This window comes from Strix uralensis, chromosome 3, assembly GCF_047716275.1.
Source record: "Strix uralensis isolate ZFMK-TIS-50842 chromosome 3, bStrUra1, whole genome shotgun sequence".
Classification (NCBI taxonomy): Eukaryota; Metazoa; Chordata; class Aves; order Strigiformes; family Strigidae; genus Strix; species Strix uralensis.
In genome coordinates, this window is record NC_133974.1 from 10029578 (window position 1) to 10055545 (window position 25968).

Here is a 25968-nt window from a genome sequence, read left to right on the forward strand (position 1 = left end):
TTCATGGCCAGGTTCCCAGATGGGGCTGGGCAAAGAAGCTGCAGTCTAGCCTTTCATGAGTATTGTAAAAATGACCTTTCCAAATCTCATCTGTATTATTATTACAGTATAAGAAAAAGAGGAGTCTGAGAAAGACATGGAAAGTGAACGGATGCTGGACAGGGACTTCTGTGAAACCATGCTCCCTCAAACATTTGTATTGGAGCACCTCTTTACTTAATGTATCTCTACAACAACAGTTCAGGGAGCTGTGAGGACTATATTCTGTTAACTTGAACTGATTTCTCAATCATCTTATCAAAGGGTTTATCTAGGAGAAGGACGATGAACAAGAGATGAGCAGATCATGGACATCAGTCACAATTAAAAAATATTTGAATTACAGGAGACATAAATTTGGAGTATTCTAATCCCAGCTACAAGGCAGAGAAAGAAGAAAATAATGGATTATTTTTAGCTATTCCTATTGTTAAAATTTGCATTTGAAACTGCATGAGGGGCAGTCAAGAGTTTCATTTTAAGTCTTTCCCATATATGACAAACTACAACAAATGGATGGATAAGTCATGTGCCTTCATATGACACCTGTTATTTTACACATAATGTTTGTCCTCCAAGGTGATATTATTTTTCATTTTATTAATTCTTATTAATATTAAAGAGAGAATAGTGAAATACTTTTTTTTTTTTTTTTCTGGAATGTATAAATGCTATAGCTAATCATTTCCCAACAATTATAAAACAGCGGTGACATTTTCAGCTCTTCAAAATTATGCAAATTATTGAGTGGGTAAGTACAGTAGCTCTTTTCTCTATTAGAGCACTGCTGTTTAAAGTGGTATTGCATGTCAAGGAGGGCAAGGTGTGAGTAGTTTGATTAAAATTATCCACCCTCCAATCCCATATTTTTCTGCTTCATGCAACTACACGGTACAGACACCCACTGTCCTTTACTAAATCACATTTGCATTTGCAAATTCATGGAGATGGGCTAAAAAAAAAGTAGCCAAAGGAAAGCAGGTAATCCAGACTGGCATTTTTTTTTATTCCACAGCACCATCATTCAGTGTACAAGTAGGGAGTCTCCACAATTTCATTTATAGTATGAGAAAAAAAAATGGAGATGAAGATTTGCAATATTAAATTTAGTTTGGATTGTGAACCCAGTAGTTCATTTTGCTCATCACAAGCTGAACTTTTTCTCTTTTCATAAAAGTTATATGGTTATGGAGTTGCTCAGCTGGGGGGTGGTAAAGCTGAATGACAGCCTGAAAGAGTGGACCACGGTCTTTTCTTATTCAGTTCAGGTTTGGAATGGTAGAATCATTTCCATTCACCTGGAGGTCAGTTTCAAAAATGACTGATGAAAAGCACATCCCCTGTTTTCCAGCTTAGCAGACTTCCAAATCCCCAAAAGAGGAAATAACTTCCTCAACCCTTTTCCTTTCTGTAATGCCTTAGTTACCCAGCCTATGAACACTCACAGCAAAACTGTTGCTCTAGACTTTTCCATGTCATTCTAGTCATGCTCATCCCACTTGGGTTGTCCCACCTGTTTTCTGGAGTGTTTGTTTGTCTGTTTTGAAACCCTCTGCCATCTCACACTTTCCTCTTCAGCTCCAGCTCTGCTGATGTCCTGGAGGAACAGCCTAACTCTTGAGCTCACAGCACAGCATTGGTGCTTCAATCAGTTGCTGTGGAACCTGGTGCTCAAAGCCCTGCGTGTACCAGTGTGCTCACAGCATACAGTGCAGCTTTCTTCAGAGATACCAGCATGAGGAATGTAAGTGGTACTGGCTTGCTCATCATCTTGCTCATCAGTAGCACTCTTTGGTTCAAGCACATCCTTTTCCTGGCTTTGGAGTTATCTCTGCATGAACACATTTGAGGATATCTCCCTGACATTCACTGTGCAACATAGACATACATTTAAATTATGTATCATCATAGGTGGCATTTCTATCTTAATCTGTTTATAGGATCCAGTACTATGGGTCCATTCAGGAGATCTTTTAGTTGCCTATAAAAATCTACATACACTTAACAGCATGAAACAAAAGGAAGTCAGACATGAAAGAAGCCAGTTCTTTATTCTTTAAAAGCTAACTGCTGGTTCCTTTTCCTTTCCTTCTAAGACAGTTAAGTGGAAACATAGCTCCCTTGAACAATCTACATGTGAAGGGTGTTAACACTGCCTAGTGCACGTTCCTACTCTCTCAATGTCTCATTGAGATATTCAATTCTAATACCTAAAGTTCTAATTTCCTTTCTAGCATTTGGACAGATATATATTTTTTTAATTTTTTAATAGAAGAAATAAAGCCAAGTATACTCTTATCTTTTATTTTCAATTTAGCTTCAGAAATTAAAATTTCTACCATTTAATTAAACCAAAATTATCTACAACTTTCAAGTGCTTTTCATTCTGTATAACCATACTGCAAATAGAAATCCAAGGCTATGATCAAGTACAAGTCACCTATTATCAGTGAATAGAACATTATACTACATTAAAGTATTTTCCTCCATTTTAGCTGCTTTTCCAAATTATTTCATGGTCGCAATGGACTTCTATACAGTCTGTTTAAGAAAAATGAAGCGTCTCTCCTTTCAAAGTAATGCTGTAGCATTCATTGCCAGTTCAAGCAAGCAGAAAGCAAGCTATAACACAGAAGCTCTTCCTGTGTATGAAAAAGTACTAGTTCATTCAAGAAAAGTGAATATAAACAGAAAATTAATTTGCACATTTTTATATAAATATACAGTACATTTTAAGAGTTTTGGGGTGTTCTTTTTCTTCATTTTTCTTTCTTCCATGTTGAAAATTAAATTCCGTAATACAATCCCCAGCCAAAACATTGGTTTATTATATTATTAAGGCAGAATGTGCCTAATTTGCATATTCTTTTGTGTGCTTTGTGTTATCTCAATAATTTTCTGAAATAGTTGATGTCTCCCTTGCAGCCATCTCCTGCCCTCCCAACCTCCAAACATTTGACTACAGAACTTGAACTCAATAGTGAGATACAAAGACAACATATAGTAACATCTGAAATCCACAAAAGACCATCAAGGTAAGTTTATGCAAGAGAATGAAATGGTGTCAGGGCTTAGACACCAGGCAGTTCAGTCATCCATAGTGTTAAGTTCCCAAACAGCTCTTGGCACAGTTTTGTCCTGGGCCGGGCTAGCACTCTCCCAAGGAGTTCCCAGGGGTGCTCAGGGGGTCAGAACCAAGGAAAGGCAATTCCCATTAGACAGCTGAGACACAAGCTCCTGGTTTTGGAAGATGAGTGTTTAGTAGTATGTATGTGGCTAGATGGTGCCAGTTGGCCTCAGGGTCGAAAGTGTTGCCACCACTATTCAATTTCCTGGTATAAATGCTGTCTCAGGCTCCTGCCTATTTTGAGAGACAGAAATAAAGTCTGTACAGGCTTTTCTTTTCCCTGTGATAAGGACACAACACTGCTGTTGATGACATTTGTGTTATATGTGAAATTGGCAGGATGCAAACAAATAGGAAAACAACAGAAGGTATTGTCCAGGCTCCATCACTTGAACAGCTGGTTCAAAGCAAAAATTGTGCTGTGAATAAAGAACTTTTGAAACTAGTGATATGGAGGCTTGTCTACCCCTTGCAGACAGTCCTTTGAGCCTCATGCAGACAGAACTGTCATGTTTTGAACAATAAAAGCAAAGTGCTTTTTTTTCTTCCATCCAGTCTCCATCTGCAGGGGTATGCACTCCATGTGGCAGTACAGGTATGAGACGCTTGTGCTTTCACCACACCTTGATGCTGCATCTTTCTATGGCCATTGATTACACTGGAAACAAGGTTATGGCAACCCTCTGTGTAGGCACCACAACAGATAAGACAATACCGTTGCTAATGCTAGACATGCTTTAGGACATCTTAATACAGCTACAAGGCTCTTCAGTGAATGGAGGGAGAGTGAGAAAGACCTGAAAATGTAGCCATTGCAAAACATGGAGCTGAAGAAGAAATGTTCAAGAGAAAGTTAATAAATAAATCCCATAACTTAAATGAAGAGTAGGTACTTAACACAACAAATTGGGTGGGAGTCTTGATCTGCTTGAGAGTAGGAAGGCTCTACAGCCTGAATCAATGGGCTGAGGCCAGTTGTACGAGGTTCAACAAGGCCAAGTGCCAGGTCCTGCACTTGGGTCACAATAACCCCATGCAATGCTACAGGCTTGGGGAAGAGTGGATGGAAAGCTGCCTAGCAGCAAAGGACCTGGGAATGTTCTTTGACAGCTGGCTGAACATGAGCCAGCAGTGTGCCCAGGTGGCCAAGAAGGCCAATAGCATCCTGGCTTCTATCAGAAACAGTGTGGCCAGCCAGGACTAGGGAAGAGATTGTCCCCCTGTACTCAGCACTGGTGGGGCTGCACCTCAAATCCTGTGTTCAGTTTTGGTCTCCTCACTACAAGAAAGACACTGAGGTGCTGGAGCATGACTGAAGAAGGGCAATGAAGCTGGTGAAGGGTCTAGAGCACAGGTGCTATGAGGAGTGGCTGAGCAAACTGGGGTTGTTTAGTCTGGAGAAAAGGAGGCTGATGGCAGACCTTATTTCTTTCTACAACTACCTGAAAGGAGGTTGTAGTGAGGTGGGTGTTGGTCCCTTCTCCCAAGTAACAAGCAATAGGACAAGAGGAAATGGCCTCAAGTTTTGTCAGGGGAGGTTTAGACTGGATATCAGGAAAAATTTCTTCATCAAAAGGGTTGTCAAGCATTGGAACAGGCTGCCTGGGGAAGTGGTTGAGTCACCATCCCTGGAGGTATTTAAAAGATGTGTAGATGTGGCACTTAGGGACATAGTTTAGTGGTAGACTTGGCAGTACTAGGTTAACATTTGGACTCAGGATCTTAAAAGTCTTTTCCAACCTAAACAGTTCTATAATTCTTAGAAAGGCCATTAGAATGCACCTGCACCGGAAAGTTAAACACCATTGAAGTACAGGGATGAGCACTTACACGTGGCCATCCAAACTGTGAAATCAGGAGGAATCAAGCAGTTTTGATCCAGATGCATGATAACACTTCAGAGAGCAGACTCTGGAGCATCACTCTCCCTCTTCCTGTTGGAAGTAATGTTCCTTTTCCCATCTCTTACTTGATGGTCCAAGCACTCTGCCAGACATGGGAGATATGGCCGAGCTGAGGGATTGGATACCCTCACATTCCTTAGGCAAAAGGTGCCAAGGCGGGTGATGAATGAGCAATGCTGACATCATTTCCTTTTTTAAGGGAACCTTCCCGTTACGGGCTATCAGTAGAAGGTAGCTCATATTTCTTGTTTTTTTCCTTCACTGTGAGAAGAAAAATTGTGCTTAATTTAAGCAGGCTGGATCACCCTGTAGCTTTCTTCACTGACTTTATTGGGAATGTACATTCCCACTGACTCACTGAAGATGAAGCACCACCTTATCTTGGTGCCTAGCTTACATACACACCAAGGCTCTCTGTTCACTGCAAACTGTATGGCAAAATCCAATTTAGTTGCAACTGTGTTCCTTTGAACTAGCTCTTCTCTTAACCCTGCTGATGTTAGGACTGAAACTTGAAAGCTAACTCTCCCTTTTTGCTCCCAGAAGAAGAGGAAAAAAAAAAGTACTTCACCAGGTCACCTTTTCACTAAATTCCTTTAGTCTGTTTTAGTTTCTGTCTGTCAGAAGCACATAAACTTCATGTACCAAAAGGGAGGAAAACTAGAAACTCTTTTCAGCATTTTTCTAAAATATTTATCTTTTAAAAGCTTCATACTACCTTGAATGGTCTTGAGTTCAATTCACTTTTGACTGGGATGCTATATTACTATTTTTAAAAATCAATTTCTCCCCGGACTCAGTGGGCTAGTGACTGAAATCTGAAAGCTTTGGAGAAAAATGTCTAAAATTGTATTAATGAAAATGTTCATCCCATTTACTGCAAGTCCAGAATCTGTTTTGGTGAGTTTTCCTTCATCAGGAGTTCTTTAAGCATCAGGAGACTAAAGAGTTTGTCTCAAAAAATTAGATAACCTTGATATTTCATTGACATAGAATATCAAGTTTACAAATTACTGGGCTTTCCTCTTTCTTATGACATCCTGAATGGTTTTAATCCACAGCCATATTCAGACATGTCATCGGGTCATCATTGGTCAGACTTTCTTCACAACTTTGCAAACAGTCTCTTGTGCAGACATTTGCCTCTGTAATATGGATATGAAATAGCGCTCACCTGAAATTATCTCCATACCTAGTGCAATGGCATTAAAAACAACCCAACATGTAAAGCTGGGGAGAGGTAGGTTTTTTATTCCTAACAACAGAATGCAAAGTGATGTTACTCATGCTAACATCGTGCCATTACAACTCAATGGGCTTCAATGGAGATCTTCCTGAATTACTTCAGGTAGATTAAATTTAAGTCTCTAAATGTTATATTTACTGAATATCACTCATCCAGCAATCTTAAAGTGCTTTAGGAACAATAGTTAAGCTCCAGAATCTCTCCTCCCATGGTTTCCTAAGTGGAAAATAAATTATAATACAACTGGTTTATGGGCATTTAAATCAGCACCCAGGAATATTCCCCAAATTTGTGCAAGATCACACAGCACATCACCAGCAGGGTCAGATACAGAACTGAATGTCACACCTACTCTCTTGGGCTCTGGTACTAGACATTATATTCTCATTTGGAACAATGGATTTAAACTCTTATAGATTATTGCTTTTATCTTAAACTCTCTCTTACCTCGACTAGCTGCTGAGTTCTCAGTCGGGCCATTTAACATAAGTGCCTGTTCTAGTTATTCAGTCCATTAAAACAGAAATCAGACTACATTACCCAGAACACACTTAAGCCTCCCACAGCCCTGCTCAGTCAGAGAGGTAACCTGCCAATGTTCTCTCTACAGAGTTCCCTACTAAAATCAACTGGGAGTTCCACGTTAAAATGTATGAATACATATTTTTATACAAAGCCAACAGCCAATATCAGAATTATCAGGTAATTTAGTTTGGCAAGCACTTGCTTATGCATGTTGAGTTAGGTATTTCATTACCCATGGCTCATTCCTGGGATGTTTTCAGCAAGCTGTTTAACTCCTTTCTCTGTCTGTGTAAAAACACAGACTTTCTTTTCTTTGGTTGTAGGACATCCTTGATATTTGAACTAATCTGGTCATGGCGAACACAGGTTGCTTTGTATGTGTGGTTCCTGGTCGTATGAAGACAGTTAATCTACGCATGAACAAGATAGAGAATTGCCTAGATAATAGAATTACATAGATTGGGGACAAAAAAGGATAATAAAAAAAAATTCCCAGGATAGCCCTAATGCTTGTTTTATTAAAATCCTAAGAAGCTAAGTTACTTTTTATCATTGCCACCACTGAAGGAAATTTGGAGCTGTGAGAGGAGGTAGGTGCTGCTGGGAAGCACTGTGTTTAAAGAAGTTGCATAGATGGTTCCTCAAGGCAAAGTCAGTCCTACTTTCCCTGTGGAGGCAGTGGAACCAGCAGAACTCGTTCTGAAGTATTCTTCCCCAGTTCTTCCTTCCACCACTGCTGCTTCACTTGCTGCCATGGCATGAACATAACTCAGTCCCAGCAATCTGTCCTGAGGGCAGCAAAATTAAATTTTGCTTATACTGTCCTGAAGCGACTCTGAGCACACACCTTTGCTTTGTACATTCAGCAGTCAATCAAGGAACATGAAAGTCTTACTAGTCACAGTCCTACAGATATTTGAATGCCCTGAACATTCACATACAAAATGTGTGCATTTGCAAGACCTGAGTTTGATAAGAATAAACATAATCAAATTCAGACATCATTTGCTTGCCAATTACTGGCAGATTTGCACCATTTATGGTCAGTCCATTATTACACAGCACTACAAATTGAATTTGTTACAGAAAATGTTAGGAAGGAAGGATCTTTGGCTTCAATTTATCCAGAACAAATGGGCAAATGGAAAAAATCAAATCTGAATTTGTAGTTACAAGGCAATTTGGCCAAATGTTAGGCTATATTGTCCTATCTGTGGAGCAAAACATGATCCAAACTACCTCAATGCATTGAGATTATATAATTTGATGGCATCATCTAACACTGTAGTGTCACAAGCAGCCTGCTGTTCAGGACATTCCTGAGTTTTGGTTAAGGCCTTTTTTCTTTTAGTTCAACTATATTTGTTGGTTTAGATCACACATTTATGATGTAAAAATGAAAGAAACTGTCCAAAATGGGAGGAAAGATGCCTGTGGTGTAGCTGATTTGCCAATTGCCTTGATTACTGTACAAATGTTCAGCACATTTTTTTCCTCAGGGAGATTTTATGTTGAAAGACTATGCAAACAGAAAGACAGACACAAACACACATACACACAAGTTAATCTGTATTTTAAAATAGATAGGGAATAAAAATACCCAGTGAATAATGTGACATTTGCACTACAATACATGCAAGTGCTTTAATTAGTGGGAAAGGAGCTAGCTTTATGTTTTCTTCTCTCTAGGCTAAACAGTCCCAACTGTCTCAGCCTTCCCTCATTTAAGAGATGCTACAGGCCCTTAACTGTCTTCATGGCCCTTTGGTGGACTCTATCCAGTAGTTCTGTATCTCTTCATACTAGTTAGAGGAGGAAAAATTCACAGGGCAAAAATACTTTTGGTGCCTGCGGCAAGGACATATCCCACTGCAAAACTGACAGGCGTTTTCAGATCTCTTGTATGGGAATCATCTCATCCAACTTTATGGATAAGATCATGCTTAAACTAGTGACACGTAAATTCAAGGCCACATGGTACAGTCTAAATGTGTGCTGGGAGGTGGAATTCAATAGTTTAAACACAGTTGTCTACAGAGATGCTCTAGGAGACTGAACTTTGCTCCAGATATTATAGTTTAAGAAAGGGATGTTTCCTCCAATTCCCTTGTTATATCTGCCAGTCTGGTGTGGATGCCTTGAATTCTTTGGGGTTGTCTCAGATGTAGCTGTGTGGCTATCTATTTGAAGCAAGCCCTTGCTCTCCATTAACTTTATGTGCATGCAGAATGCTAAAGGTAGGCGATTTAATCTCAGATTGAATCCCACCAGCACCGAAATCAACAGTGAGGATGGTTACTCAAGCTATCCAGCAGTTTTCTTAGTCATTGGAGACAATTAGGCCATTCTAGGATGCAATTTGTCTGATATCTCTCGTGAAGTGACTCCTTCCTCCTGTAAAAGGAGATTTTCGTGTTTTGTCAGAGAGATTCTGTTCTTTATTTTCATACCTGCAGTACTTCAATGTGCATGTGAGAATCCACTTTGCAAAACCATAGCTGACTGACTTAGTTCTTTCCAGGATTTGACCAACCATACATTTCACAAGGGCCTGCAGAAGCACAGCACCTGCTTCTTGATGCTGCAGTAAGATGAACTTGTCCATGAGTCTTTCTCAATGAATTGTAGAAGGCTGTTGCCACCCTCTGGGCAGTCACAGGAAAGTGTTTGAAGGAGGTCAGTTCTCAGTTGTTCAGGTAGGGCATATCAAAGCAGTGTAAAGGAAGGTCATCCAGAGTGATTGAGACAACAACAGACTGGAAGTCATCAGCAGTATAACCCTGTTCCAATCAGTACTGTCTCTGAGTTGAAGAGCTGTAATGAGAAAAAGGGATTATTAACTTTCATGTGTTAAAATGACAGCTTGATTTTTCCCTGTGGTTGCATGGTATCCACACATGGCACAGTATAGAACAACATATACTTAGCTAGGTGCTAAGTATAGCATCTCTTTATAATTCACTTTGCCCAAGTCTTGACTGAAGGGTGGGAGAGAAAAGAGTGTTTCTAGCTAGAGTGAGCACAGCGTAAAGTCATCATTAACTTTTTTGTGCATACTGCCATCATTTACAGAAATTGCCAAATAAAAGGTTCAGTAAAACTTCCAAGGACAAATTATTGTCTATAATAAAGTTGTATAGAATATATTAATTAGAATTCTGAAGTTGACCCTGTAAATTTCCCTCTCCCCTTGTTGTCCCTTCCTGTGATCAGACATTCTCAATCATCACAAACTGTGCACACCACATGCATTTTCTCATAACATCTCATATAAAACACAAAGTCATCTTGCAATTTTAACCCCAGACAAAAACAAAAAATTCCTATTGCTCTTTGCCAAGAGAAGCTGACAGAACAGGAAGACCCATCAGATCTCCATTGTAATCCTCTTCTTTCTGACTCATTTCAGTTCTATTTAGACTTTGCTTCCTTTATCCCTTCCATATCATTTATGATGCCTTTTTGTAGCGGTCTTGTGCTCTTCATAGCAGAGTGACATTTTAGCAGAGCTGTCCAACTGTGGGAGCACAAATCCTTGTCACAGACCTGCAAAAAACTTCACCTGGCCTGATATTATGAAGTTCTGTTGAAGAGATACAAATTCTTATTCTTTAGAAAGGTTATTTTAATCTTCTTGTTTACTTGTTTTTTATGGCATTGCCTAATCTTTTCATGAATTGACATGACAGGATGGGAGAAGGAATACCTGTGAGCCAAATTTCCAGAAGAGCACAACTCATGGCTTTGTTTTCAGTTGTGGACCCTGGTCCTCGTCACACTTGGTTCCTGCCCATTACTTTACTCACCAGTAAAGGAAAGGAAGGGGGATACAAGTACTGTCTGCTTTTGCAGACAAGTATCAAATAGACTTCAGTGGAACAAACATCTGACAGGACACTACAGGTTTCAGGTTAGGTGAAGGCAGAATCATACTGGACATAAGAATGTATTGTCAAGACTGGACATTTGTTAAAACCTAAAGGGAAATGTGTTAGAGCTGTGGATATGTTTAGACATAAAAGATGGTGAAGATGGGTGTGAAGGTTACCTTTACTTGATTTCCAGTGATGGCACTGGTAGGAAATCATAGAAACATGAAATGATAGAATGGTTTGGGTTGGAAGGGAGCTTTAAAGATCATCTAGTTCCAATTCCTCTGCCATGAGCAGGGACACCTTCCAGTAGACCAGGTTGCACAAAGCCCCATCCAACCTGGCCTTGAACATTTTCAGGGAGGGGGAATCCACAACTTCTCCGTGCAACTTCTTCCAGTGCCTCACCACCCCCATAGTGAAGAATTTCTTCCCTAAATCTAATCTAAATGTACCTTTTTTTCAGTTTAAAATTATTACCCCCTCATCACTACATGCCCTTGTAAAAAGTCCCTCTCCAGCTTTCTCGTAGGCCCCCTTTAGGTACTGGAAGGCTACTATAAGATGTTCCCAGAGTCTTCTCTTCCCCAGGATGAACAGCCCCAACTCTCTCAGCCTGTCCTCATAAGGGAGGTACTCCAGCCCTCAATCATATTTGTGGCCCTCCTCTGGACTCAGTCCAACAGGTCCATGTTTTTCTTATCTTGGGCACCCCAGATTTGGACATAGTACTCCAGGTAGGGTCTCATGAGAGCAGAGTAGAGGGGGAGAATCACCTCCCTTGATCTGCTGGCCACATTTCTCTTGATGCAGTCCAGGATACAGTTGGCTTTCTGGGCTACAAGCACATATTGCCGGATCATGTTGAGCTTCTCATCAACCAACACCACCCAGTTCTTCTCTGCAGGTCTGCTCTCAATCCACGCCTCATCCAGACTGTATTTGTGCTTGGGATTGCCTCAACCCATGTGCAGGACCTTGCACTTGGCCTTGCTGAACTTCATGAGGTTCGTATGGCCCCACCTCTCAAGTCTGTCAAGGCCCTTCTGGATGACATCCCTTCCCTCCAGCGTATTCTACTGCACCACACAGCTTGGTGTCATCAGCAAACTTGCTGAGGGTGCACTCAATCCCACTGTCCATGTTGCCACAAAGATATTAAACAGTGCTGCTCCTGATACCGACCCCTGAAGAATGCCACTTGTCACTGCTCTCTACTTGCACATCGAACTGTTAACTGCAACTCTCTGAGTGTAACCACTGAGTCAATTCCTTATACACCGAGTGGACCATCCATCTCTCCAATTTAGAGACAAGGATATCATGTGGGATAGTGTCGAATCCTTTGCACATGTCCAGGTAGATGACATCGATTGCTCTTCCCTTATCCATCAACACTATAAGCCCATCGTAGAAGCCCACCAAATTTGTCAGGCGCAATTTGCCCTTAGTGAAGTCATGTTGACTGTCACCAATCACCTCGTTATTTTCCATGTGCCCTAGCACATGGCAGGATCAGGTGGATCTGCTCTATGATCTTGTCAGGCACAGAGGTGAGACTGACTGGCCTATGGTTCTCCAGTGTTTCCTTTTTTTCCTTTTTAAAAATGGGAGTTATGTTTCCCTTTTCCCGTCAGCAGGAAATTCACCAGACTGCAACTTCTCAAATATGATGGATAGTGGTTTACCTACTTCATCTACCAGTTCCCTCGGGACACACAGATGCATCTCACCAATTCACATGGACTTGTGCACTTTCAGGTTCCTTAGATGGTCTCGAGCCTGATCTTCTCTTACACTGGGTAGTTCATTCTCCCAGTCCCTGCCTTTGCCTTCTGTGACTTGTGTGATATGGTTGGAGCACTTGCCAGTGAAGACTGAGGTGAAAAAGCTGTTGAGTACCTCAACCTTCTCCATATCCTGGGTAACCAGGTCTCCCATTTCCTTCCAGAGAGGACCCATATTTTCCCTAGTCTTCCTTTTATCACCTATGTACCTATAGAAATTTTTCTTGTTGCCCTTGACATCTCTGATCAGATTTAATTCTACAAGGGCTTTGGCCTTCCTAACCTGATCCCTGGCTGCTCAGACAATTTCTCTATAGGCTTCCTTGTTGTGTTTGAGTTTGTCCAGGAGCTCCCTTGTTCATCCATGCAGGCCTTCTGGCATTTTTGCCTGACTTCCTCATTGTCAGGATGCATTGTTCCTGAGCTTGGAGGAGGTGATCCTTGAATATTAACCAGCGCTCTTGGGGCCCTCTTCCCTCAAAGTTTATCCTATGGTACTCTGTGAAGCAGATCCCTGAAGAGGACAAAGTCTGCTCTCCTGAAGTCCAGGGTAGTGAGCTTGATGTGTGCTCTCTTTGCTGCCCTAAGGATCTTGAACTCCGCTCTTTCATGGTCACTGCAGCCAAAGCTGCCCTTGAGCTTCACATTCCCCACCAGCCCCTCCTTGTTGGTGAGAACAGCATTCTTCATTGTTTTTTCAAATTCTGGTGTAATACACTGCCAGTGAGTGTTATATGACACACTCTGTGCTCTGTTTCCATCAGATGAGGATCTGTTACTTTCTCTTCTTCTCCCCAAAATTCACTACACAAAGAGTCATATTTAGAACTTATGATAAGTTTTTTTCACATTATTATCACAGAAATATTCACGAGCTGGATGTACTCAGAAATATTGAGGAAATTAGTGAATTTGTGACATTAGCACCATTGGACAGATACAGAAGAAGAAAAACACAAAAAGGTGGTAAACAAATTTGAACTATTTAGAATCAAAATTAAGTCCTGAATACTTCTATACATCTTCTGCTTCCTGACCTCTAAAAGAACTTGAAAGTTTACTGAGCAAGTTCTTCTCCACATGCCTTGATGTCTTGGACGAACTGAGAAACTCATCAGTTATCTGACATGCAAGTCCAGTCAGGTAGATCCTCCTCTACTTAAGTACCCTAATTTTTTGAAATCTAGAATTCAATTCATCTCATATAACCTGAGTATCTAGAAACTAATCATCTTCTTATTCACTTTAACTCTACTATTGATGGAGTCGATCACCCCTGCACGCTGGTTCATCTCATCCAAAGATAGCCATTATGAATTACCCTGTGACAATGTCTGTCCTCCACTGACTAGAGGGAGATATTAGAATGGTGAGTTTAGGAAGTAATTCTGTGCAGCATTATGTTTGGCACAATAATACTGACACAAAACATACTAATCTGTCCAAGCTCCTATCCTGCACCCTTGACTCCCTTCACATGTACTGAAAGAACTGATGTCTCTTTCCAGGTTAAGTTTTTAAGTTCATGCTTTAAATCCATGTTTTTGATAACCCAAATATCTTACCAAACCATAGCCTTGGACTTTGATAAATAACTTGTAAACCTTTACATGAGATAACTCTTACCAATGAACACTCTACTCTATTGATCAGAACATTTGGCCAGAAGTCTGGAAGTCCTAGGAACTATATTTTTTTCCAGTGGATCTACTTCTTTACCTCCCAGTAGTTCAAAACCCAAATGACAAACTTTCCTGCTGGTCTGGAGTGGGGACATTGTCCCAACTCCTCCTGAAGGTCTTCCACTATGAAGAAATTGTTTTTAATGGTGTAATGATTTTTTGATGGATAGAAAAGGCAAGGTTTCTAGGTGCTGACCAATTTTAAATGGCTTCTTTTCCAGAAGGCTGGTGTTTGATCTTCCTGTTTGAATCACCCACTTTCCTCAGAGAAAATAAAGGTAACCAGTTCATGCTCTGTTCTCAGAGTCAGGTACCTCGAAGTTAAAAATATCAAGAGCAATCTTTGAAAGTGATTGATCTCTTTAGACTTACCCCTGTTTAAAATAGAATCCATTTGCTATATGCTAATGTAGAACCATTTTCAAACACCTCTCAAATATTGAGGCACATCAACTGGAAGATGAAGAAGGTCTAGATCAGGCCAAGTGTAACTCCCTAGTTTGCAAAAAAAAGTATTGATTTGCGTGAACACTAATCATAATTGAGGAAAGATAAGCTGTGGATTCAACAGAGGGAAAAAAGGCTAATGCTTTTAAAATGTATCCTGATTAATGAGGCTGTCATAGAACTTATTTATAGGTATGCTGTACAAAGTATCATAATCTCTGGAAAGATTTACAGCAAATTAAAGCCATCAGAGTTTACAAATCATAAAACTGATTTAACTCAAAAAGATATTCTGTATAGGCCAATCAGAGGATTATAGCTGAGGCAGAGAAGTTGTAAAGAGCAAGTGTTCCTAAACATTTCTAGGATGTGGGTCACATTTCAACACCTTGAGTCCCACTTTCCCCTCCTCCTAGTCAACACATAGAACATTTCACAACTAGATATCAGCCTTCTGTAACAGCAGCAATTGCCTTCTTTAAATAGTGGCATTCAGAAACTATTTAATATAGTTTTAGTTGGTTTTAATGTAAAATAGCAGCTGGAAATGCAGTGTAACCTGTGCTTTGCTAGGCAGTTCTCTATGGACCTGCAGCAATTGCTCCATGAATCACTAATGGTGCATGGTCTACAGTTGGGAGCTATTGATTTGAAGAAAGCCCGAGTAAGTAAACAGATAGACCTTGTAGTATATGGTGAAGGTCACTAAATATAAGAAAGAAAATTTCCCTGTGAGAGACGAGAAACCAGGCCTGTGAGAAACTAAGAAAAACAGTCTGAGAAAGCAAAAGTTGAGGCTGATCAAAGAAATGCCTCAAACACTCGCAAGACAAAACTATGAGTCACAGGGTGCATTCTGTGGAGGTCGAAGCTGATAAGGCTGCCCGAATAACACAAGATGGGACTGGAGGAGGGAGCCCTGTGAAGACAGGACGGCTCTGCTCTGGTGCACCTGGCCAAAACTTCAAGGGCCATCTGTCCGGTGAATGACCTTTGCTTCATTATCCACGAAATGCATATTAAAGTTAACACCCCTCAATATGCTAACGAGGGCTAACATGATCATGCTAATTACATCATCCCATGAAACACCTCACCCCTCCCCGTACATGGGATACGTAGGTATGGGGGTCGACCTAGGGGATGGACCCAAGGAAAGTGGGTATAAATCAAGAAGGGAAGAGGGGGGGCGCGCCCCGAGGAGAGAGAGTGCAGTGAAGCGAAGAAGACGGATGCCAGTGAAAAAGACGGATGTCTCCTGTGCCTCTCGGAACCCTCGTCGGCAGGATCAGCGCAGAAACCCAGACCGGTGATCTGTATTTCCCCATTCCCTCTATCTCCCTCTTTTCCCTTTCCTATTAAGAAATGCAAGGCATATTATATTGCTTGCCACAACTTGCTATATACTTAGCCAACTATCGTGTGTTCAATTAGTACATTGTGAGTAGTTAATAAATGTTTAGACTTGGAGACTTGTTGTCCGCTCCATTGGGGATTTACGAATCTGAGTCACTTGTCCCCCTCGTCTGAGCGGGACGTGACATTAAAATTGGCGTAGTCGGCAGGATCCCCTTCGGTGTCGGAAAGTCTTATGAGATACTGGTTCTCTATCCGACCAACTCGGACAGGGAGAACTGGGAATTGGCCCCTCAGCTATACGCTGGGAAAGGGTCGGAGGGATACCGATTCTCTATCCGATAAGGACAGGGAGAATCGGGAAGTGACCTCTCAGCTCTAAGCCAGGAGAGGTTCGAGCAGTGGCAAGCCATGACTGGCCAGGAAATGTCGGTGCTTGACTGCTCCCCTATTTTTGAGAAACTGAAGGAGTATAAGGCTTGTCCTCCTCATTTAGTAGAGGTTTGGGCCCACGATAATTGGCATAATCCAGAAGCAGTGGCAAGCTATATCAGTGCACTTGCGGGGGTGCAAGGGTCGCGACCAGGCAAAGGAAAAGCTGTAGTGTGCGCTGTATTAGGGGCAGCACTGACTGCAGCCCAAAAAGATAAACATGTTAAGAAACAATTAGAAGGGGAAATGATCAAATCCTTACAAGATCTGGTAAAAGCTCTCCAGGATCAATTGGTTGAGGAACGTAAAGTTACTGAACAAAAAGCTAAACTCTGGCAAGAGCAAACTGAAGTTCTGAAAAGCCAATTAGCTGATGAGCGTAACACCTCTCAGCGATTTCACATGGCTCTGTTAGATGCCTTGGACCGAGAAAAAATCTCACGGTCCGAAAAAGAGAGGAATGAACAAGAAACCTGCAACCGGACAGATTTCAGCTCTGTTCCGGATAGTGAACAGGGAGTTGCGAGTCTGGCAAAAGCAGCAGCCAGACCCTTGTATCCAACAAAGGATTTAGAGATAAGCCGAGAAATTTTTTACCCCGAAAATGAGGGGGCAAATTTAAGACCATTAATTAAAACGGAGACCACCGAGGGTCAGGGTGGAAGAGCTCCGCAGGTCACCATTCGAACTACACCATATCCAGCGACTGAGCTTGCGAAAATTCAGGAGAAATATACCAGACGAGCTCAGGAAACTGAGACTGAATACGTGTGGAGGGTATCTTTGACTGGTGGCGACCGAATTTTGTTATCAGAAGATGAGGCCCAGGGATACTGGGGGCCAGGGGTTTTCTTAGTTACTGATGACCAGAGAGAGCCGTGGTCGTTAACTCAACGAGCTGCTTATTGGGCTGGGGGTCTGGACCCCTTGGAAAGGGGGGATCCAGTATGTATTGAGACCCCAACCGTAAATCATTTGACTGAAAGTCTGCAGAAGGCTGCTTGTCTCCAATTAATGCATGACAGGCGTTTGGTTCCGCAGCAGCCTTCCCCAATGCTATTAATTGCTAACCCTGATCAAATGACTCCCCTGATTCGGGGTTTGCCGGACTCTTTGAAATCACATGCAGTACAATTACAAGATCGTTTGCGGAATGCATTAGCCCCGCGAGGGGGGAGACGGGCGGGGGGAGAAGCCATGACCTGGGGAGAGATAGCTCAGGACTTAATAAATTATGGCCGGAGAATGGGCCTTACCAGGGGAACGGGTAAACCTAAGCCCTCGGTACGCAGAGTGGAACAGCAGGAAAATCCGCCTCCTTCCCCTCCGCAAGTTGTAAGAACAAAGAGAAACCTCTTGTGGACTGAGGGAATTAGACAGGGAATTCCCCGAGAGTTAATGGATGGTATGCATACTACAGTTTTAGAAAAGCTCATTCGAGCCTGGAAAGACAAAAGAAAGCTGCCCCCCCCAACCGAGCGGACCTTTCGAGAAAAGGGAGGGACAGAGCTGGAAACTAACGAGATGGTGGTAATTGCTTCTCAAACACCAACTGCGCCTGAAGAAGACTTGATTGATTTAGGGTCGGGAAACTGGATGCGCCATCCCCAGTAAGTGAGCCGGGGGATGGCGGGTGGGTCCACTTAAGGAGGCTCACAGAGAATACTAAAGGAGACTTGTTGATTACCTTTCCGCTCGGTCCCTTTAAAACTCCAGTTACATTTCTAGTAGATACGGGTGCTCAGATTTCAGCACTCCAAACTGAGGTTGCCAAGCGGAATGGCATAATTGCTGACAAAAAGCAGATCTGGGTTACAGATGTTTTCGGGGACTCTAAGCCACAGCTGACTGCTCGGGTGAAATGCTGGTTACCTGGGAATGAAACTGCAACAGAGGCTATGATGATCCTGGGAAATTTCCCCACAAATATCCTGGGACTTGACCTATTGAAGGGACAAGCTTGGGTGGATTCAAAAGGAAGGGAATGGAAATTTGGGTCCCCAACTGCCTCTATAAGACTTCTACAGCAAGCGCCTGCGCTTCCTCCTTCTAAAACTGTTAATGTGAAACCTTACGCCTTACCGTTAGGTGCAAGGGAGGGGATCACTCCGGTAATAGCAGAGCTGCGGGAGCAAGGGATGATCGTTCCAACTCACTCACCCTATAATTCCCCAGTGTGGCCAGTCCGTAAACCTAACGGAAAGTGGCGTCTGACAATTGACTATCGGCGATTAAATGCCAATACAGGTCCTCTAACAGCTGCAGTGCCTAACATAGCTGAACTGATTGCAACCATACAGGAACAAGCCCACCAGATCTTAGCAACTATTGATGTGAAAGATATGTTCTTTATGGTCCCCATACAGGAGGCAGACAGAGATCGCTTTGCCTTTACATGGGAAGGCGTGCAATTTACTTTTACACGTCTCCCCCAGGGATACTGCCATTCGCCGACCATCGCTCATTATGCACTAGTACAGGAGCTTGCTCAAATCCCTCCAAGGGAAGGGGTCAGGATATATCAATATATTGACGATGTTCTGATTGGTGGCTCTGATGCTGCTGCAGTGGGACAGACCCAGACAGAGATAATCACCCACCTAGAAAATTTAGGGCTCCAAATTCCAGCTGAAAAGGTACAACTCCCATCCTCTGAGGTAAAGTTTCTGGGTATTTGGTGGCGGGGAGGAACAGTGTGTATTCCCCCAGAAACTTTAACTACCCTGGAAGAAGTAAAGAGCCCTGAAAATAAAAAGGAGCTGCAACATGCCTTAGGCTTGCTGGTATTTTGGAGGAAACATATTCCCGATTTTTCCATCATAGCTCGTCCTTTATATGATTTGACACGCAAAAGGGCTACTTGGGACTGGACTCCTGTCCATGAAGAAGCCTTAAAGCTGTTAATCTTTGAGGCTGGAGTATATCAGGCTTTAGGGCCGATACATCCAACAGATCCATTCCAAATTGAGTGGGGTTTTGCAATTCATGGACTATCCATACACATGTGGCAACGTGGGCCGGAGGGTACCACTCGCCCTATAGGGTTTCATTCGCGCAGTTTCAAAGATGCAGAAAAGCGTTACTCGATCTGGGAGAAGGGTCTTTTTGTGGTTACCCTAGCTTTGCAGGAAGCTGAAAAAATCATAAGGCAGCAACTAATCATTCTACGAGGACCCTTTAAGGTCCTGAAACCAGTACTGGCTGGAACCCCCCCTCCTGTGGGGGTTGCGCAGCGAGACACAGTGAGGAAGTGGTATGCACAATTAGATCATTACTGCCACACATATCAGATAGAGGAGGGGGCACCCAAAGTGCTCAAAATACAAGATCCACCTTCTGACCACCCTGAACCTCCTCCCTCATACATAAAACCTGCTCCCCCATTTGAAACCCATCTAAAGAATGTATGGTTCACCGATGCATCTTCTAGAAGAGAGGGAAAGGTATGGAAATACCGAGCAGTAGCACTGCATGTTGACTCGGGGGACCGAATCATAACAGAGGGTGAGGGAAGTGCTCAGGTGGGAGAGTTAACAGCGGTATGGAGCGTGATTGTTAAAGAAGCTGAGACTACAGAACCAGTATTTATTTACACAGACTCCTATGCCGTATTCAAGGGATGTACCGAATGGCTTACATTTTGGGAACAAAACCACTGGGAAGTAAATCGGGTACCAGTGTGGCAGCGTGAAAAGTGGGAGGAAATCTTAAACATTGCAAAACGGAAGTCCTTTTTAGTAGGATGGGTTGCTGCACACCAGTCAGGAAATCACCCTGCCCACCTGCTAAACAACCAGGTGGATTCAATGACTCGTTTGATGAGAACTGCTACAGAAGGTGAGGAGGAGAAATGGGAACACTTACTGGAATGGCTGCATGTAAAGCGGGGTCATTCAGGAAGCAAAGATTTGTTTAAAGAAGCGATAAGCAGGGGATGGTCCGTAACCAGGGAATTGTGCAATACCATTATTTCAGCGTGTAGTCTATGTCGTACTCGGCTGGGAGAGCACAACCCTCTTAAGGACCAACCCCTACACCTAAGGGACAACAAGGGACTATGGGACACCTGGCAGGTGGATTATATTGGCCCTTTCCGGCTCTCTGAGGGAAAACGTTATGTATTGGTGGGGGTGGAAATAGTATCAGGCCTAACTCAAGCAGAAGCTGTATCTCGAGCAACTGCAGAAAATACGGTGAAGGGGTTAAAACGTTGGTTTAGCTACTTGCCTAAGCCCAAATCGATCCAATCAGACAACGGTAGTCACTTTACTGCCGGGGTGGTTCAGGAGTGGGCTCAAGATGAAGGAATTCAGTGGATTTTCCATACTCCATACTATCCCCAAGCAAATGGAATTGTGGAACGCACCAATGGACTGTTAAAGCAGGCCCTAAAACCCCTCGAACCAGGATGGCCACAACGGGTGTCAGACGCAGTAATGAAGATAAACAGCCGGTGGGGAATTAATGGATGCCCACGACTTACCGCGTTCTGTCCTAAGCCTCTGTCCATACTCGCCAGGAAAAAAGAGACTAAAGACCCTGCAAACCCGCTCCATTATCCTGGACAACCTGTTCTAGTAGACTTGCCCACTGTGGGGCAAGTACCCCTAACCCTAAAAACTCCCATCAATATTTGTTCATGGGTGGCTACTGATGCCCATGGGAAAGAATACCGCATCAATACCAGGTGGATTGTCCCTTCTTTCTAACCATCATTGTTTTGTCATGTATATATGTGTTTTACAGAGCATTGATCCTGGACAACAGGAGACCTATGTTACTTTTAGCACTTTCAATGGTTGTAGGCATTATTGGCTAGTTATTATTTGTAATCTGCTTACATTATTATATAATTTGTGGAATCATACCTGCTGAGTGTGGAATAAATCATTGCCAATCAATTACAATCAACGATCCAGGAAATTTTACAGGTACATTTAATGAGTTCACTTATTAGAAGGTTAACCTGGAGTTGTGCCTTAAGTTACCTTATTGGGAATCACCTCCAAAATAAAGGAAGCCTGTGAGCCACCTGTGACTGCAAACTGGTGCTTGCAAATACCAAACAGATCACAGTGCTAGCTCATATAACTGTATGTGGTCCTTACAACACCACATCCATCAACAGCAAGATGCAGTCATCAAAGACTAGTTGAAGGGGTCTGATCCCACAAATTAAGCATTAATGAATTGTACCTGAATATTAAATTGTATTCCCATTTAAATCCTTATAGACCTGATAATGTCATTGTGTAACCTCAAATAGTTTTAGAAAATTTAACTTAGCAATTATATGTACTAACAAGATATGCCTTTAAGGAATTAAAGGTGCAGACCCAACAAGCATCTAAGATGACGTTGCAGAATCTGGCTAGCATTGCTGAAGGAACATGGACTGTGCAGTGTGCTGAATCTGACTGAGGGAGAATGCTGCATCACCATCCACAATGCCACCACCTCTACAGAGGAGACCGTGCCATGATGAAGATGATCAACAACGGGAAGTGAGAACCTTTTTATTGACTGATGGACTAGTTTGATGGATGGAACCCTGGGTCATGGGTCACATCACTGGGATCCTCAGGACTCACGGGGTGGGGAAGATGGCTTGTAAATATTAGTATTGTGATATTATGCAAATTTTTGCTTTTAATGGTATGCCTTGCAGCAATTAGCTATATGCTCTCTCACCTTCTGTCTTCCTTTTCCCTATACCTTTTGGGATCACAATGGTCAAAGAAGAACTTGGAGTGTTTGAGTCACGGGGTGGGATGTGAGAGACGAGAAACCAGGCCTGTGAGAAACTAAGAAAAACAGTCTGAGAAAGCAAAAGTTGAGGCTGATCAAAGAAATGCCTCAAACACTCGCAAGACAAAACTATGAGTCACAGGGTGCATTCTGTGGAGGTCGAAGCTGATAAGGCTGCCCGAATAACACAAGATGGGACTGGAGGAGGGAGCCCTGTGAAGACAGGACGGCTCTGCTCTGGTGCACCTGGCCAAAACTTCAAGGGCCATCTGTCCGGTGAATGACCTTTGCTTCATTATCCACGAAATGCATATTAAAGTTAACACCCCTCAATATGCTAACGAGGGCTAACATGATCATGCTAATTACATCATCCCATGAAACACCTCACCCCTCCCCGTACATGGGATACGTAGGTATGGGGGTCGACCTAGGGGATGGACCCAAGGAAAGTGGGTATAAATCAAGAAGGGAAGAGGGGGGGCGCGCCCCGAGGAGAGAGAGTGCAGTGAAGCGAAGAAGACGGATGCCAGTGAAAAAGACGGATGTCTCCTGTGCCTCTCGGAACCCTCGTCGGCAGGATCAGCGCAGAAACCCAGACCGGTGATCTGTATTTCCCCATTCCCTCTATCTCCCTCTTTTCCCTTTCCTATTAAGAAATGCAAGGCATATTATATTGCTTGCCACAACTTGCTATATACTTAGCCAACTATCGTGTGTTCAATTAGTACATTGTGAGTAGTTAATAAATGTTTAGACTTGGAGACTTGTTGTCCGCTCCATTGGGGATTTACGAATCTGAGTCACTTGTCCCCCTCGTCTGAGCGGGACGTGACATTCCCCTACAACAATGTGCATGGAGCATTTGGTATCCTGAAAGTTAAAAAAAAAAAAAAAAAAAAAAAAAGGGGGGGGGGATATTTGGGATACTATATTTAGCATAAAGGAAGAACACTGACAAAAGCAGAGACGCAGGCATACAGGAGCAAGACACAGATCATCTGGGAAGTGACAAAGTAAGGAATCTAGGGTCTTTTTTTTTAAGAATGACGAGTTCCTTTAAAGTAAACAGTCTTTAAATCCTAACTCCTAGGGATCTGAAAGGCCGTCCAAGCTAAGACAAATGGAGTGGGGAACAGATAAGCCTTTTGTAACTATAAATCTGCATCAGAGAGGATAGTAGCCAATAAATGTGAAAGCACACTTCCAATCTTTTAAGGGGCAGAGAGGAAAAAAGAGTAGTTTGGCAGGAGAGCACATGAAGCTGAGTGTCTGGATATGTTACCAGACCTGAAAAAGGAGGAAAAACAGCAATTATTATAATCACTCAGAATTTAATACAAAGTCAAAAGAAGAAAGTGCTTAGAAATTATTGATTTCCCAGCCTGCCATAATGTCTTTGGATATCAATATAACATTTGATGATACCAATGTTTGCCTCTTGTTCCTCTCATAGCTCTATAGATGTTAACTTGCAGGCAGCCTTGCTGGCACAAGAACATAATAGCATATAGGATTTTGGCTATATTGAGCACTGGGTAATTTTGCTGACTTCTAAAACCCTTCAGCCTAGAAGTGCTTTATTTTCAGGCTCCACTATAATTAGTTACAAAGGTTATTTGAGTGAGACGTGAGGCAAGGCTGGAAGGTTATTGTTAAATGAAATCAATTTCACCTACTTTTTCTCTTGCTCTAATATTTTCTTTTAAATCTATAGTGAAGAAATAGACTATTTCAGACAGTCATTTACCAACAATGACTTGTTCAGTAGTTTCAACAATGCATTCAGAAACAATGAAGGGATTCAGCTGATGCCAGTCTTTGGTTGAATAGTTCTCTGTGTCTGTCAGGCTGTGTCTCCACCTACATTACATATTCCAAGCATGGCCAGCTACTTCAGTTTAAAGGAAGACACTGCTGACCTATATAAACTTCTCACGCTTTAACTGAAGTTTGAGCAGAGGCAGCGAATCCCACCAACTCTGTTCCATCTCTCAGACCTGAACAGCCTCATACATTACTGATACTCCATAGTTTGCAAGATCAAAAGAAAAAGGATGTATCTCCAGAAAACCTGGTCTAGTTTTATAGTGCAAGAATTCTAAAACAAAAGTCTCGAGAAACCACAGTACATCCCATGCACTTAAGTGAGGTGGTTGGAAGAAACATTCCAGCAGGAGCAGAGTAATGGAGTCTTGGTTTAAGAACCATGCTAGAGAAGTGAAATTTGCTCAGGGATGCCACAGACAGGGTAGCTACTAACAGAAAAAGTGAGTCCCCCATCCACTTACTCCCCTCGGATACACGATGCATGAATGTCGCAATTATTCCTTTTCCAGATTCTGAAATGGTTATGTGTTTGTGTTCATTTGCCTGAGTGAAACTTGGCAGATACAAAAAGACCTAACCTGAGATGGATTTGTGTGCACATGCCTGCACGTATACAGACAATGAGGAAAAACAGGATAAATTTTAAAGCTGAAAAAATATGCCTTTAACAACTGCTTAAGTCTTGACTAGAAAAGATAGTTGCTGAAAGCATATCAGTGATTAGTCTCTTGACCTTTGTTCAACTTGAAGTCATCAGCTACTGTTCGCTACTGATAATAATAATAACCTTTATTTTATGAGGTGACTGACAGACAATCCTTAGTGACCAGTCTTTCACAAGAGCAACATACTTTAAAAAGAAATCATATTTAGTAGGCTCAATATGGTGAAATTAATTCAGAATTTTTACATCAAATATTAGAAACATTAAACACTGTCTATGTAGAAAAAAAAAAAAAAAAAGAACATTCAAAATGACTTTTAAAGGAAAAAGCTGTATCTGAAGGTTGGGCAACAGAGCAGTAGAGTAGTAAAATTTATTTCCCCTTTACCCCTTTTTTTTTTTTTTCACTAAGAAGATAGAAAGTTTCTGAGAGTTTTCTTTTCCTTTGCGGCGTTTTGAAAGGCTAAGGGTACAGCAATCAGAGACTGTATGAACTGTCACAGGGAATATCCTATCTTTAACAATGGCCAGTCCTGAATCCTTATATACGAATGCTATTATACTTCATTTAAGAGGAGGGGATTTCTTTCTAATCACAGCCAGCAATCGTCTCATGACCTGAAGCTGCAGTGGCTGCCCCTTCACATTCTCATTCTTCCTAGTGTAATTGCATATGTTGCTCTAGACCAGACTTGAATGGAAGTCCCTTTAAGGGAAACCCCAGGAGGTGGAGCTGATAATAGGGTAGGTGTCTCTCATTCCTCAGAGTCATTATTGAACCAATCAGACAATATAGTGTTAGGGGTCACAATGCAACTAGCAGTGCACTGTTCTGAATTAAATGTAAAGCCAAAGCCCTGAATAACTGTGGCCATTAGACAGAATTTTTTTCGAGTGAAGGAGTTTCCTCCATCAAGACCTAACCTGAGGTATTGTACTTTGCTTTTCTGTTAGTTCAATCAGTCCCTTAGCCTGTATGAGTAGTATAGAGGAGGTATATGTGTGTTTAAATACCATTCTCCTTTCCCAGAGGAAGGAGCTGCAATTCACCAATGGGACTTTGAGTTTGGCAGAAGAATTTAATCCAACCTTTTAAAACATTATGATTACCATTTTCCTGGAGGACTGCAGAATGTTTTTCCTTAAACTCAGCGTGCTTTCCATGTTCAGTGCATTTACCCCTATTACCTCCTAGTGAGCTGTGGAATGGAAGAGCCAGCATGAATACTGGGAATATCAGGAATTGTTTAGAGACTTATCTGAAGGTATGTCTCCTTTACCTAGCAATAATTATAGCTCAGGCTAAAGG